The following is a 13,579-nucleotide window of genomic DNA, read 5'->3' on the forward strand; positions in this document are numbered from 1 at the left end:
TCTACAGTAAATCCATAGTAGAACTAAAATCCAATCCACCAACCGAACACACCCTAAAAAAAAGTGGAATTTTAAATATAGATAAAAAAATTTGTTTATTAAAGAGATATAAAAATAAGAGAGTTTTGAATGGGTCTATAAAAATAAGAGAGTTTTGAATGGGTCCTACGTGATGGGTCCTATGTATTTATATTTGTTAAGTATGTATAAATTTAATGAATTTACCAAAAAATAAAAATATGTCAATTGAGGTGAGATGAAATGAGTATTTAGTTATTTAAAATTCTTTAAAAAAACAAATATTTTTATTATCATATCGCTCTAAAGCCAGCCCAAAAACCAAAAAAAAAAAAACCCATATAATAGTATGATTTTGTCATAGCATACATTATTATTTTGATTGATTCTGCCTTAGCGATGGGACCAGAGGACTAGTGTAATAAGGCTGTCACTTTGATTAAACATGGTGGTAATAGTTGGTGTAAATCGTTTTACTGTTGCAATTGTCAAGCAACTTTCTTTGTAATTATTTTTATTTTCTTTATTTTTCAGAACATTTAAAAAAGATATATTCCATTCGTCTCTTATAAGTCGGCATGCTTTTTTTTTTTTTTTTTAAGTATCCTTCGTCTTATTTGACATATTTTTATTTTTAATAAAATATAATCATTCAATAAATATATAACAAATATAAATAATTTAATTTTCATAATATATATTATACATCATGTATAACTAAATTTGGCAATGGGTCGATTCGTGTTGGATTGAATACTTGAAACGAGTTAATTCATTCAACTCTAATCCAACATGTTTATTATTGTGTCGGGTACGTATTGACTCGTTTATTATCATATCATATTCGGATTGACCTATTTATATAATTGGAGCGAAATCTTTAATCTAAAACTAATTATTTTTTGTCAGGTTGTTGTGGTTATTTTAGTTTTTGTCGTAATATGTATAGTGAGTTATGTTGAATTATTTAAGATTAAATTTAATTTAATTAATATGTGAGCTAATTACTAAATTAGAATTATTTTAAATATAGAATAAATATCTTAATTAATATTAATATATTATAATCAGGTTGTTGTGTCGGGTTCGTATCAACTTATATACATAATCGGGTCTAAATCTTTGACCAAAATCAAGTATTTTGTATCTGCTTGTATGTCGTATCAATTTTTGACATTTTTATGTATGACCATTCAAAACTATTTTCTTTATATATCTCTTATCAATAAATATTTGTATTTGCATTTAAAATTTCAATTTTTTTTACAAAATTATTTTATGTTAATCATAAATAATTTCTTTATTTATTTCTATTATTATATAAAATTTTATTATTTACAAAATAATGTTCATATTGTTTATTGAAATATAAATTTTAAACACATTTTAATTTTTTTTAAATCATATATATATATTTCTAATTTTAAAACTATCAAAAATAACATTTATACTAAAAAAATAATATAATAATATAATAACACACTATCCTTAATTTACTAAATTTTATTATCTATCACTAACTAAATACGTTGACTCTTCCGAGCTGAAGGGAATATTATTTTTAATTGAACTATTCTAAAAATAGAAATAAATATTTTAATAGTATTTTCACAAAAATTTTTATGATATTTTTATATTTCTTAATTTAAGTACAAAAATTTTAAAAATTCTAAATACTAAAGAACATATTTTATATTGTTTTTTATTTGTATTTTATATGCATATATATATATAAATTAATAAAAATCTGATTGTTCAATATAGTTATTTGAGCTCCAAAATCAAATCAAATGGAAATTGTGACATTGTTAGAATAGGGTTTATTGCTCTCCAAAATCAAGTAAACTAGAGAGCAACATTTGAATATATGTTTGAGGAGACCTGCCATATATGATCGCCCAGTATAATTTATTTTGTCGGACCTAATTTGCAAAGTATTAAATTTGATCGAAAGTTTATTCGTTGCACACTTTCGGGTAGCGAGTGCAAATTCTCACCTCATAAAAAAAAAAAAAAAAAAAAAAAAAAAACAATTTTTAATACATTTACTAAGCTACACATATGCATGTTAATATTTTTCACTAACCTATAAAGCTTGAGATGGATTTAAATTGAAAGCAATGTTTTTTTATATACATTTTAATATATATATATAGAGAGAGAGAGAGATTTACACTTTGTTTAATTGTAATTTAAAATTTAAAATGATAATTCAAAATTTTGATTTAAATATTATAAATTTTGATATAATATTTTATGAAAAAAAAATATATATATTTTTATAAAAAATCATAAAAATTAAATACTGATAATTTCAAATTAAAATCACAGCCCTAAACCCTAACCCTTAATAAGTTGCTTATCCAACAAATAGTTTAATAATGCAATAAATCCACTGAGAAGCAGAATTTTCTACGAGTAGATAAACCTCTCAATGACCAACTCCACTAAGCTTTGGAATTTTTAGGAGCAATTCCAATGTCCTTGGTTGGTGATGCAAAGTATCTTCAATCATTCAAGGGATTTTTTTCATTTTCTTTTATTATTTTACAAATTTAATTTTTTTTTAAAAATATTAGGCAAAATTATACAAAATTTATCTGTGGTTAAATTACGTCAAATCTTCTATATTTTCAAAATTGCGTCAAACTCCATGTTTTCATAAATTATGTGTCTAACTCCTTCAGCCGTTTTTATTTAACGATATTTGATCTGCACACGTTCAAACAGTTTCAGAATTTTCATTTCTAAACTTATGAAATTACAAATATATTCATTCATCTTATATCAGTGTCAATAAACACTAAGAGAAATTCGAATCAGAGAAAAACAACTCTTTTTTCCTATATTTGTACTTTTCCTTGAAGCTAAGTATAAAAGAGAATAAGTATATTTGTAATTTCAAATGTTTAAAAATAAAAATTTTGAAATTCATTCGCAATTTAGACGCGCAAGTCAAACACTGTTAAATAAAAACGGCCGAGGGTTAGACGCAAAATTTATGAAACCATAAGAGTACTAACACAAAATTTTGTGCAATTTCGTAAAATTAGAAGTGAGTATAGTACAATTTTACCAAACTATTATATATAATACTTATTTTTCATATAAAATATCTAACAATTATTTTTATTTAAAAAATATATCAAAACTAAATATACAAAAATTATAGTACAAATCAAGAAAAAAAAATGGCAAAAATATATTTATTATTTTTTTATAATACAAATATAATAATATTTTTGAAATAAATTATATAAATATAAAAATACTTTTAATATTAAGTTAATAACAAAAAAACAACTGTATATTTTATGGTTAGACGGAGGAGTATTTATTTATATAATACCATTATGCTCCCTCCGGTCCAAATGAGTCATTTAAAGTTTTATAGTAGATTAAAAAGTAATACTCCCTTCATCTCTTAATAATCTATTCATTTTTTTATTTTGGTCAGTCTCATAACAAAATATCTACTTCCATTTTTAATAATTGTTAACCTACCTAATATTACAAATACCCTTCCAATTTACAATATATTACACAAATATTTTTACCTTTATATCATACAATATTAATAGGGTTAATTTAGTCTTTTTACATTTATTTCTACTTTATCTAAATATAATACTAATATTTCTAAAACTCCGTACAAAAAGCAAATGGATATATAGATATGGGACGGAGGGAGTAATATTTATTAATTAGTGGAAGTGTGTAAAAAGTTTTGACATTTTTGTCATTTGACTTTATATAAATTATTTGTATGTATAATTATATGTTTTTAATTTAGGTAAAAATTAAGAGTATTTTGGTATTGATGTATAATTACTTTTACTAAAAATAGGAAATTGATACTTTGGAGTTGGACGGACGAAGATGGTAAAATTAGTATTTTAAGTTGGAAGAGAGAGAGTATTAATTTATAAAATAAAGGCAAACCATTTTTTACATAAAAAAAATTATTAAATATTACTTCCTTCGTCACTTTTAAATGTTCCCTTTATCGATTTTTTTAATAAATTAAAAAATAATGGAGTAATATTTTACTATCTTCGTCCAACCACAAAATATACAGTGATTTTTTTTATTGATATTTGAATATTAATTATTATATCAAAACGTAATATAAATAAAGAGAAAATGACAAACATGCATCTATTAGTATCTTATAATACAAATATAATCATATATTTAAAGTAAACTATACAAATATAAAGATATTTTAATATTAAATACAATAGCGCAAAAGCATGTGTATACTTCCTAGCTGGACGGAGGTAGTATTAGTTAGTGGAAGTGCCTAAAAGATTTTGATATTTTTTCCTTTGACTTTATTTATAGAATAATTATATATGTAATTGTACGTTTATAATTTTAAGTAAAAATTAGAGATATTTTGATATAGTGTATTACTTTTACTAAAATAGAAAATTGGTACTTTTGAGTGGCATAGACGAAAATGATAAAAATAGTATTTTGAATTACGATTGAGAGAGTATAAAGTATAATACTCTCTTCGTCCATTTAATAAGTTAGAGATTTGTCTTTTTGCGTGTTGTCTTCGAATATTAATTATCATATCAAAATATAATACAAATAAAAAAAAAAGACAAAAATACTTTTATTAGTATCTCATTATATAAATATAATAATATTTGTAATAAAAATTATACAAATATAAAAATATTTTTTATATTAAGTTTAATAATAAAAAAAATAAATATAAACTTATTAACCACTCAAATAAAATACTATTTATTAAATTTGTGCTAAAAAGTAAAGTAATATCGTTTGAGGGAATAGAGATAATATATACCAAAACAATACTCCAAATTTTCACATGTTTTTTAAACATATGATTTCAAACAAAAAATGAATAAATATGTTGATAAATATGGACTGCAAAAATAATTTTAAATAAAAATTTATCAGATATATTTTTTCATTAAAAAAAGAAAAAGAGAAAAAAAGTGACAGTTGATATTGATATGTTGTTGGTGTGTGATTTTACGGCTAACCAACCGCCTGCTGTAATGGGCGTGGGTGACCCATCCCATTTCAATTTTAACATACCCTCATCTGCTATATTAATATTTTTTAATTAATTAATTAATTTTGGTATTCTTAAGGTGTGTTTGTTTGGGGGATTGGATTTTGAGTTGGAATTTGAATAGTAAAAATTTTGAATTTGAATAGTTGTATGATGTGACATAAATAGGTGTTGATATGATGTTTTGAATGTAAAATTAATTTTTGGTATAATATAAAAAAAATAGGTGTTTGATTTGATTTTTTTAGGGAAAAAAATTGAATGAATAGTGTAAATTCAATCCAATCCTCCGAACAAACACACCTATATTGTACTATCTCCCTCCGGTAATTCATTATCTTTTCATTTGCTATTCGTCAATATTTTAGTATATTAATACTCCCACCTTTTAATCAGAATTCAACCATTTGATCAGTAACACGGTATTTAAAGTGAACATGTTTAATTAGTTAATAATAATTAGTTATTATATTATTATATTATTTTTTATAATTAATAATATTTATATTTTTAAAGTAAATTTAATAAATATGATTAAAAAAAATTAAAATATATGTTTAAATATTTAAAAATTATATAGCAATTAAAAAATATATGCAATATGGATATATTTTTTAGAAAATAAAACTTTCTATAAATAAAAAAATATTTTTGTTTATTTATAATTAACATAAATCAATTTTATAAAAGATGTGTAGTTTTAAATATAGATAAAAATATTTATTTTTTTAGGAGAGAGAGGTAGAAATAAAGGGGTTTTGAGTGGGTCTTACGTCATTTATGATATTGCATGTGTTGAGTACAAAAAATAATAATAATAATAAATAATGGCAGTAGGATTCTGAATGGGTCTGGATATAAGCCAAACGGCCTAGAAGTCGGGCAAAAAAAAGTCGGACGATCGAAGGATGATCGGCCGATACGGAGGTCGGACAGGACAAGGTCGGGCACGGAGATCGGACGTGATAAGGTCGGGCAGAGAAGAAGCATCGGCAGACGCGGAGGTCTGTCAAGACGAAGGTCGGGCAGAGAAGAAGTATCGGCAGACGTGGAGGTCTGTCAAGACGAAGGTCGGGCAGAGAAGAAGTATCGGCAAACGTGGAGGTCTGTCAAAACGAAGGCCGGGCAGATAATAAGTATCAGCAGACGCGGAGGTCTGTCAAGACGAAGGTCGGGCAGAGAAGAAGTATCGGCAGACGTGGAGGTCTGTCAAGACGAAGGTTGGGCAGAGAAGAAGTATCGGCAAACGTGGAGGTCTGTCAAAACGAAGGCCAAGCAGATAATAAGTATCAGCAGACGCGGAGGTCTGTCAAGACAAAGGTCGGGCAAAGAAGTGTCAAGAAGATAGTCTCTTAAACCAGTTGTCCATCTAAGAAGATAAGACAAACAGAACCGGTCGGTTGGTTTGCTGTCGGATGGTTCGTAGTCGGTTGATCCGGTTGGATGGTCCGTAGTCGGTTGTCTCGCGGTCGGACCAAATGAGGTCGGATGGAGGACGGCTAATACAGCGGTCGGTCGAGAGAGGAAGTCGGGCGAAGAAGGTCGGCTGGTACTGAGGTCGGTCGAAAGAGGAAGTCGGGCGAAGAAGGTCGGCTGGTACTGAGGTCGGTCGAAAGAGGAAGTCGGGCGAAGAAGGTCGGCTGGTACTGAGGTCGGTCGAAAGAGGAAGTCGGGCGAAGAAGGTCGGCTGGTACTGAGGTCGGTCGAAACAGGGTCTGTTAATTGGTCGCCTACTTAAGTAAACAGTAGTTCAGTCGCTTGGTTGGGGCGACCATTAAATTGTCTGGATGATTCGTTGTTCAGCCGATTGGAGAAATTAGATGGTGGTCGCTTGATGGGGCGGCCGATGAGTCGTTTGATCTAGCGACCAGTCTTAGAAGCCAGAGGTTATTGCTTGGACGGTTGAGTAGTCGGTCGGGACTAGCCGCCCATTTAAGGCGATGAGGTCTTCAGAGGCGGTCGGCCGAGACAGTTGAGTGCTGTAACTGGCGTGAGCGGTTGGTGAGTCGGTTAACACACGTATTGACAGAAGAGGACTTTCTGGGCGGTTGACAGCGGTTGCTGTAACTGACCAGACGGCGGTTCAAACCGTTTCTTTAAGGGGTTATTTAAGGATCCGGTGCTGTTCGAAAAAATGCATCTTCAATCGACATCAAATTCAAGAGAATTGCTTTTGGGGATCACCACTTTATTTACCAGTCTGTAGTTTTTATTTTCCAGTTTATTTTCTGTACCGTACAGTGTTTAGAGATTCCAAATCTCAGACATTAAATATATCAAATTCGAAGATAATTCCCTATTTTCGGATTTTACTTTTTATTGTTGAAAAAATACATCAACACTATGTTATGTAGTTAATTAAGCTGATTTATATTTATTAAATATATTTTGATTTAATAATTTTTACCAAAAATAAAAATGTGTCCATTGTTACGAGACAGACAAAAACTGCTTTTAATTTTTTAGTATAAAAATAATAATGGGATGATAAAGTAAAAATACTTTTATATTTTTATGGGATGTAAATTTTTTTTTTTAATGGTAATATTTGAATAACGAACTAAAATAAAAAAATAAAAAAATTTTGATTGATGGAGGGACTACAAGTTTTTCGGTTCACAAAATTGATAGGAGTGTGCTTATTATGTAAGATAATTTGAAAGAGTTTTTTTTATATGAGATATAAAGAATTGTGTATGAAATATAAAAATAATAAATATATGTGATATATTATATTTTTTGGAAAATATATATAGTTTTTTTTGTTAAATGAACTATTCTCACTTAATTTTTGAATTTTTATAATAGATTAAAACATAAAAGTATTTTACTAGTTAGTAATAATATGTAAGATTATTTTTTTTGTATTTATATAATTATATATAAATTAATCATATATATAATAATATGTTTGTAATTTATATAAAAATTAATATCCTAATATTAATATATAATTATTTTATTAAAATAAAAAAAAAACTATTAAGTGAGACATAATAGTAAAACTTATATATTTTTGTTGAGACGGAGGGATTATTATATATTTTTTTAATATAGAGATTTAAAAATAATAATTTTGTAATACAAAAGTCGGCAGATTAAAAATAAAATACTACTTTCATCCCATAAAAGAGTATCATGAGCTTTTGCTTATAAATCTTTGAATATTAATTATTATATCAATATGTAGTGCAAATCAAGATAAAAATACAAAAGTACATTTATAAGTCCCTTATAATACAAATACAAATATAATGATATTTGTGAAGTATAATTAAAATAATAATAATAATAAAAAAATTATAATAAATAAAATTATTTATTATAAATAAATTACGTGTAAATTCAAAATAATAATAATAATAATAATAAGAACTTCATTGGAAAGGAGTACTATTTATTTAGAAACAATTGCAATGCATGTTTTCCCTTAATTTTTCATATCAGAGCAGAGCCGGGTGGAGCACTCGCTCAGCTTCCATTATTTAAATCTCCCGTGCTGATTTAGATATATAACAAAGAGTCTTATATTTTTTTATTTTATTTTATTATTATTATTTTTTTTTTTATGACGTGAGAATCTGCGGCCGTTATCCGAAATTGCGGTAAACTCTGGCCGAACCTAATATCCCGAAAAAAAAATAAAAAATAAAAAAATCATTAGCTTTAATTAGGGGATGACCACTTGACTTTCATAACCCAAACACAAACATAACGTCGTAATAAAACGGACCGATTTTGCTGATTAGGTTACATAATCGTTTTTTTAATTGATCCATTTAATATATTTAAGTAAAAACAGACCAAACATATTTAAGAGTATATAGAGTATAATATGTATTCCGACAATACAAGATAAAATAATATATAATATAATATATTATTGATTTTAGTATAATAAATATATTTACATAATACAGTATAATATATAAACTTTATAACACATGTTTTTATGTAAGACAATATTATATTATATTACAGGTATGTTTATGATTAGGTTATATAACACAGTCTCCCTTACTTTTTACTTATTGATTTTTTAATATTAATTTTTATATGTAATATAAATTAAGAAAAAATAGCAAAAATATTTTTATTAATATATTATAATACTATTATAATGACATTTGTGTAAAAAAAATTATACAAATTTAAAAATATTTTTAATGTTTAGTACAATGACGCAAAAAGTAAAAAAATTGGAACGAGACGAAGGGAGTATTATTTTTTCACACCCTAGAAGTATATATTATTCACTTTGCTATTGAGTAATACTGATTTGACTCAATTAACATCCCAATGACCGCTTAAATCGAAACAAACGAAACACTTTTAAAATATATAATAAATGAACTCAACTCACTCACTCACCATGTTTGACATCCATCTCATTTTAATCAAAGACAAAATAGCATAAAACCCCCTTGTGGTTTGATGAATTTGCTTAAAACTATGTGGTCTGAAAATTTCATAAAATCTATTTATAATTTTTAAAATATTGCACACTGTCTCTTTCTTTTAATCTATATTGACGGTGTTGAATTTTACATAAACTGACCGTTATGTCCTGCTTTAAGTAAAAATTAAATTCCAAAATTAAACTTTAAGTCCAAATTAAATTCTCAAACCCAAACTCACCTCTCACTATCTCTCTACTCTATTCCTCTTTCTCTCTCCTTACCTCCTCTCTCACCGACGCATCTTCTTCTCTTTTTTCTCTTCTGTCAACCCACATCCATCCACTGCGCACAAGCAGCCGCCAACCACCACCCACCGGCGTCGTCTTCTTCTTCCTCCACCATCGCCACCGCGAGCGCCGCCCTTCTCCGCTAATTTCAGTCATGTCATGCAACTCCTTCTTCAGCCACGTATCGCCGTTGCCAGCCACCGCCGCGCGCCCCCAAACCGATTGTTCATTCGCCGCCTTTCTCTTTCCTGTCCCAATTTCATTTATTAATTCCATCCAAAATTTTCTATTCCATGAAAATTTCTTGAATTTTTTGTGAAATTAATACAAATTCTCTCTGACTCAGTGATAAGAAAGAATTTGAGGCTGCCGAATTTTGAAATTGATACGACTATTTTTTAATTTGATTTCTATTTTGTTCAAAGAAGAATTTGTCGGTTGAACCAAAAAATTTTGCTCAATAATCTATAATGTGTTTGAATTAAAAAAAAAAAAAAAAAAAAAAAAAAAAGGAGAAGGAGAAGAAGAAGATTGGTGACCGGTAATGTGTGGCAGTCGTCGGCGGCGGACGGTGGAAGATGAGGGGTGCGCTTTTCGATATGTTCCATCAAATAAGATGAATTGGAAATTAGATTATTAATATTAATATTATTATTATTATTATTATTATTATTATTATTATTATTATTAGTTAATTAGGTTTTTTTTTTTTTTTAATATAGGTCAAATAACTAAAATAGTTCTCTTCCTTAATTAATATATTTTGAGATGCCTCTAGAGAGGTATCTTTGTAATTTTACATACTTATATATCAATTTTTGTATAAAAATCTCAGTCTAATCGCGTGAGACGCACTTGGAAATGAGATTTTTTGCAACATTTTAAAAATTACAAGTAGATTTTATGAAATTTTCAAACTATGAGGGATTTTCAGCAAATTCATCAAACCACATGGAGGTTTTATACTATTTTGCCTTAATCAAATGACTTCCAATAAAAAAATATTATCTGCACCTCTCAACTAAAATATCATTGACGAGGTCGTCAAAAGAGACGATGAACATGCACTACCACCAGGTCCGATTACTCGAAACTGTGCCAAGAAGTTTCAAACTAATATTATGGCATTAGTTGTACACTTGGAAGAAGAAAACATGCACAAAGTTGAAGAATTGAGGCCAATGGGAAGAGCGTTGTCAACATTGAAGTGCATCCACCCTTGAAGACCACAATTTAAAACACCCATGGAGTTTTTACTCACATCATTACCCATGTGGGATAAGAGGTGTTTTATTTTATTTAATAAAGTGGGCCTATTTAATCTAATTAATTGGACATCTCTTATTTACTTAATTAGTGGGATATAAATAATATATAATTTTGTCCTACATTGGTTGTAGAGTCCTTTTGCTAAGCTAGCCTCCCCTATAAATAAGGTACTTGGCTTCACTTGTTAGACACCTTGAAAATTATATCAATTAAAGTTTTTTTTATTCCATTATATTGGAATTAGTGTGTGAGCGAGGGTTACCCTTGCATACGCGTATCATTCTCAAATCGGGTCCTTGGGTTGATTCCTTGGGTTCATGGCTTCCGAAACTGACCGGAGTTTCTAGCCAAATCGTTCGAGTCTCTATTAGTTTAGAGGTGTTGAATCTAGGCAACGCTTGGGTTCACATCCGATCGATTGACGAATCGGACACCCGTAATATCTTTTTTTTTTTACTTAGTTTTTTATTTGAATTTAGTTTTAAGTTTCGGTTAGTATAGTTTAGTTACTTGGGTTGCGTCATCAATTTGGTATCAGAGCCCGTTTTTATCGGAATTCTTATTCGGGTAGTATTAGTAGTCCTTATTTCATATTTTTAAATTATGTTATGATCTTTTAAATTTTTGTAAGTAGCATTATCATTGTTGGGCAAAAATATATATATTGCAAAAAAAAAAAAAAAACTGCAGAAAAATAAAAAGAAAAATACTGCAGAAAATTAAAAAAAATACTGCAGAAAAAAATATAAAAAAAATACTGCAGAAATTTAAAAAAAAAATATACTGCAAAAAAAAAAAAGCCTCTTTGAAATATATTGTGATTTTGAGTATTGTATCCACTTGTTTATTTGTGGATATCGATTTTCTTGCAGTTGTGCTTTCATTGTTGGTTCGTTGCTATTGTTGGGTTTGGCTTCTTGGGGTACACTCTTCAATTTATATTGGCTATATTCCGTGAAGTTTAGTTGACTATAATTCGAGGGGCTTACCAAGGACCGTGAAATTTGAGCGCGTGTGTAAGACAGAGAGGTACATTACGTGGGTATACACGAGAGGGTGAGGAAATCATTTATCTAACCATCTATATATATATTTCCACTATAATTTTCTATGGCAGGTGAGAAAAGTGACGAGGAACATGATATGGCATTCACATCAAGTTTTGACCCCAAAATGTTCGTGAAGGATATGATGGTGGAAGTACAAAGGGTACTTCGACATGAGGTTGAGGGACTCCATGCCCGAATAAATAAATTGGAAACATCGAGAGTAGAAGGGAATGCAGCCCCTCCACGTCCCCACATTGGAATTCCACCTCTAGGACGACGACAGCCCGGGAATGCTCCAAGGCATGAACGAGTTCGTGATCTTCTCGAAGATGATCGTGACATGACTGAGTATGATGGAGAAGTAGAGAGCAATGTTCTTCTTCGAGGACGACGAGGGGCACATAGGAGTGATGACAATGATCCAATTCGTTCTATGAAATTCCAAATCCCACATTTCTACGGAAAATATGATTCAGAAGCATATCTTGATTGGGAGCGGAAGATTGAGCTGATATTTGATTGTCAAGATTTGGATGGTCCACAAAAAGTCCGAGCTGCGGTCTCCGAGTTCAAAGATTATGTCATTCATTGGTGGGACAATATTTGCCTTGATCGAAGGCGAGGTGGAGCACCGATGATTCAAACATGGGAGGAGTTGACACGTGTTATGCGAGCTAAATTTGTGACGAGTTCGTATACGCAAGAATTGCATGTTCGACTGCAATCGATGAAGCAAGGAAATAGGACAGTCGATGAGTTCTACAAGGATTTGGAGGTGACTTTAATGCGGGCTGATGTTCGAGAGAGTCAACAAGCCACGGTAGCGAGGATCTTGACGGGGCTGAATCGAGACATTGCTGACAAAGTGGAATTGTATCGTTTTGATGATATTGATGAATTGGTGGAACGTGCTATTACTATTGAAAAGCAATTGAAGCGTAAGGGCAAACAGAAAACATTTGGTACGAAGCCCTTCACACCAAATTATACCAAGAAGGATGACAAAACCCAAGTGGCCCAAGGATTCGGTAAAGGAAATTGTATTATCAAGGATGACACGCCACAGAACAAGCATGTTGGAGCTGATCCGGAGAAGCCGAGGAATCGAGATATCATTTGCTTCAAGTGTCAAGGTCGAGGCCACATTGCAAGTCAATGCCCAAACAAAAAAACGATGATCCTCAATAAGTTTGGGGAATACGAAACGGAATCTGAAAATCAGGAGGGGGTTGATCAAAGAGTAGATGAGGAAAATAACACGGATGATGACTCTGATTCTGGTGTTGGTTTGAGTTTGGTTACCTTACGAGCCTTAAGTACTAGGTCAAGGACCTTTGATGAGGAACAACGAGAAAATCTCTTTCAAACTCGTTGCATAATTTGAGGCAAAGTGTGTAGCCTCATTATTGATAGTGGGAGTTGCACAAATATTGTAAGTGAACTTGCTGTTCGAAAATTGAATTTGCTAACAACACCCCACCCCAAACCATTCAAATTGCAGTG

The sequence above is a fragment of the Andrographis paniculata genome, unplaced genomic scaffold (assembly GCF_009805555.1).
Source record: "Andrographis paniculata isolate CXL003 unplaced genomic scaffold, ASM980555v1 Contig49END, whole genome shotgun sequence".
Lineage (NCBI taxonomy): Eukaryota > Viridiplantae > Streptophyta > Magnoliopsida > Lamiales > Acanthaceae > Andrographis > Andrographis paniculata.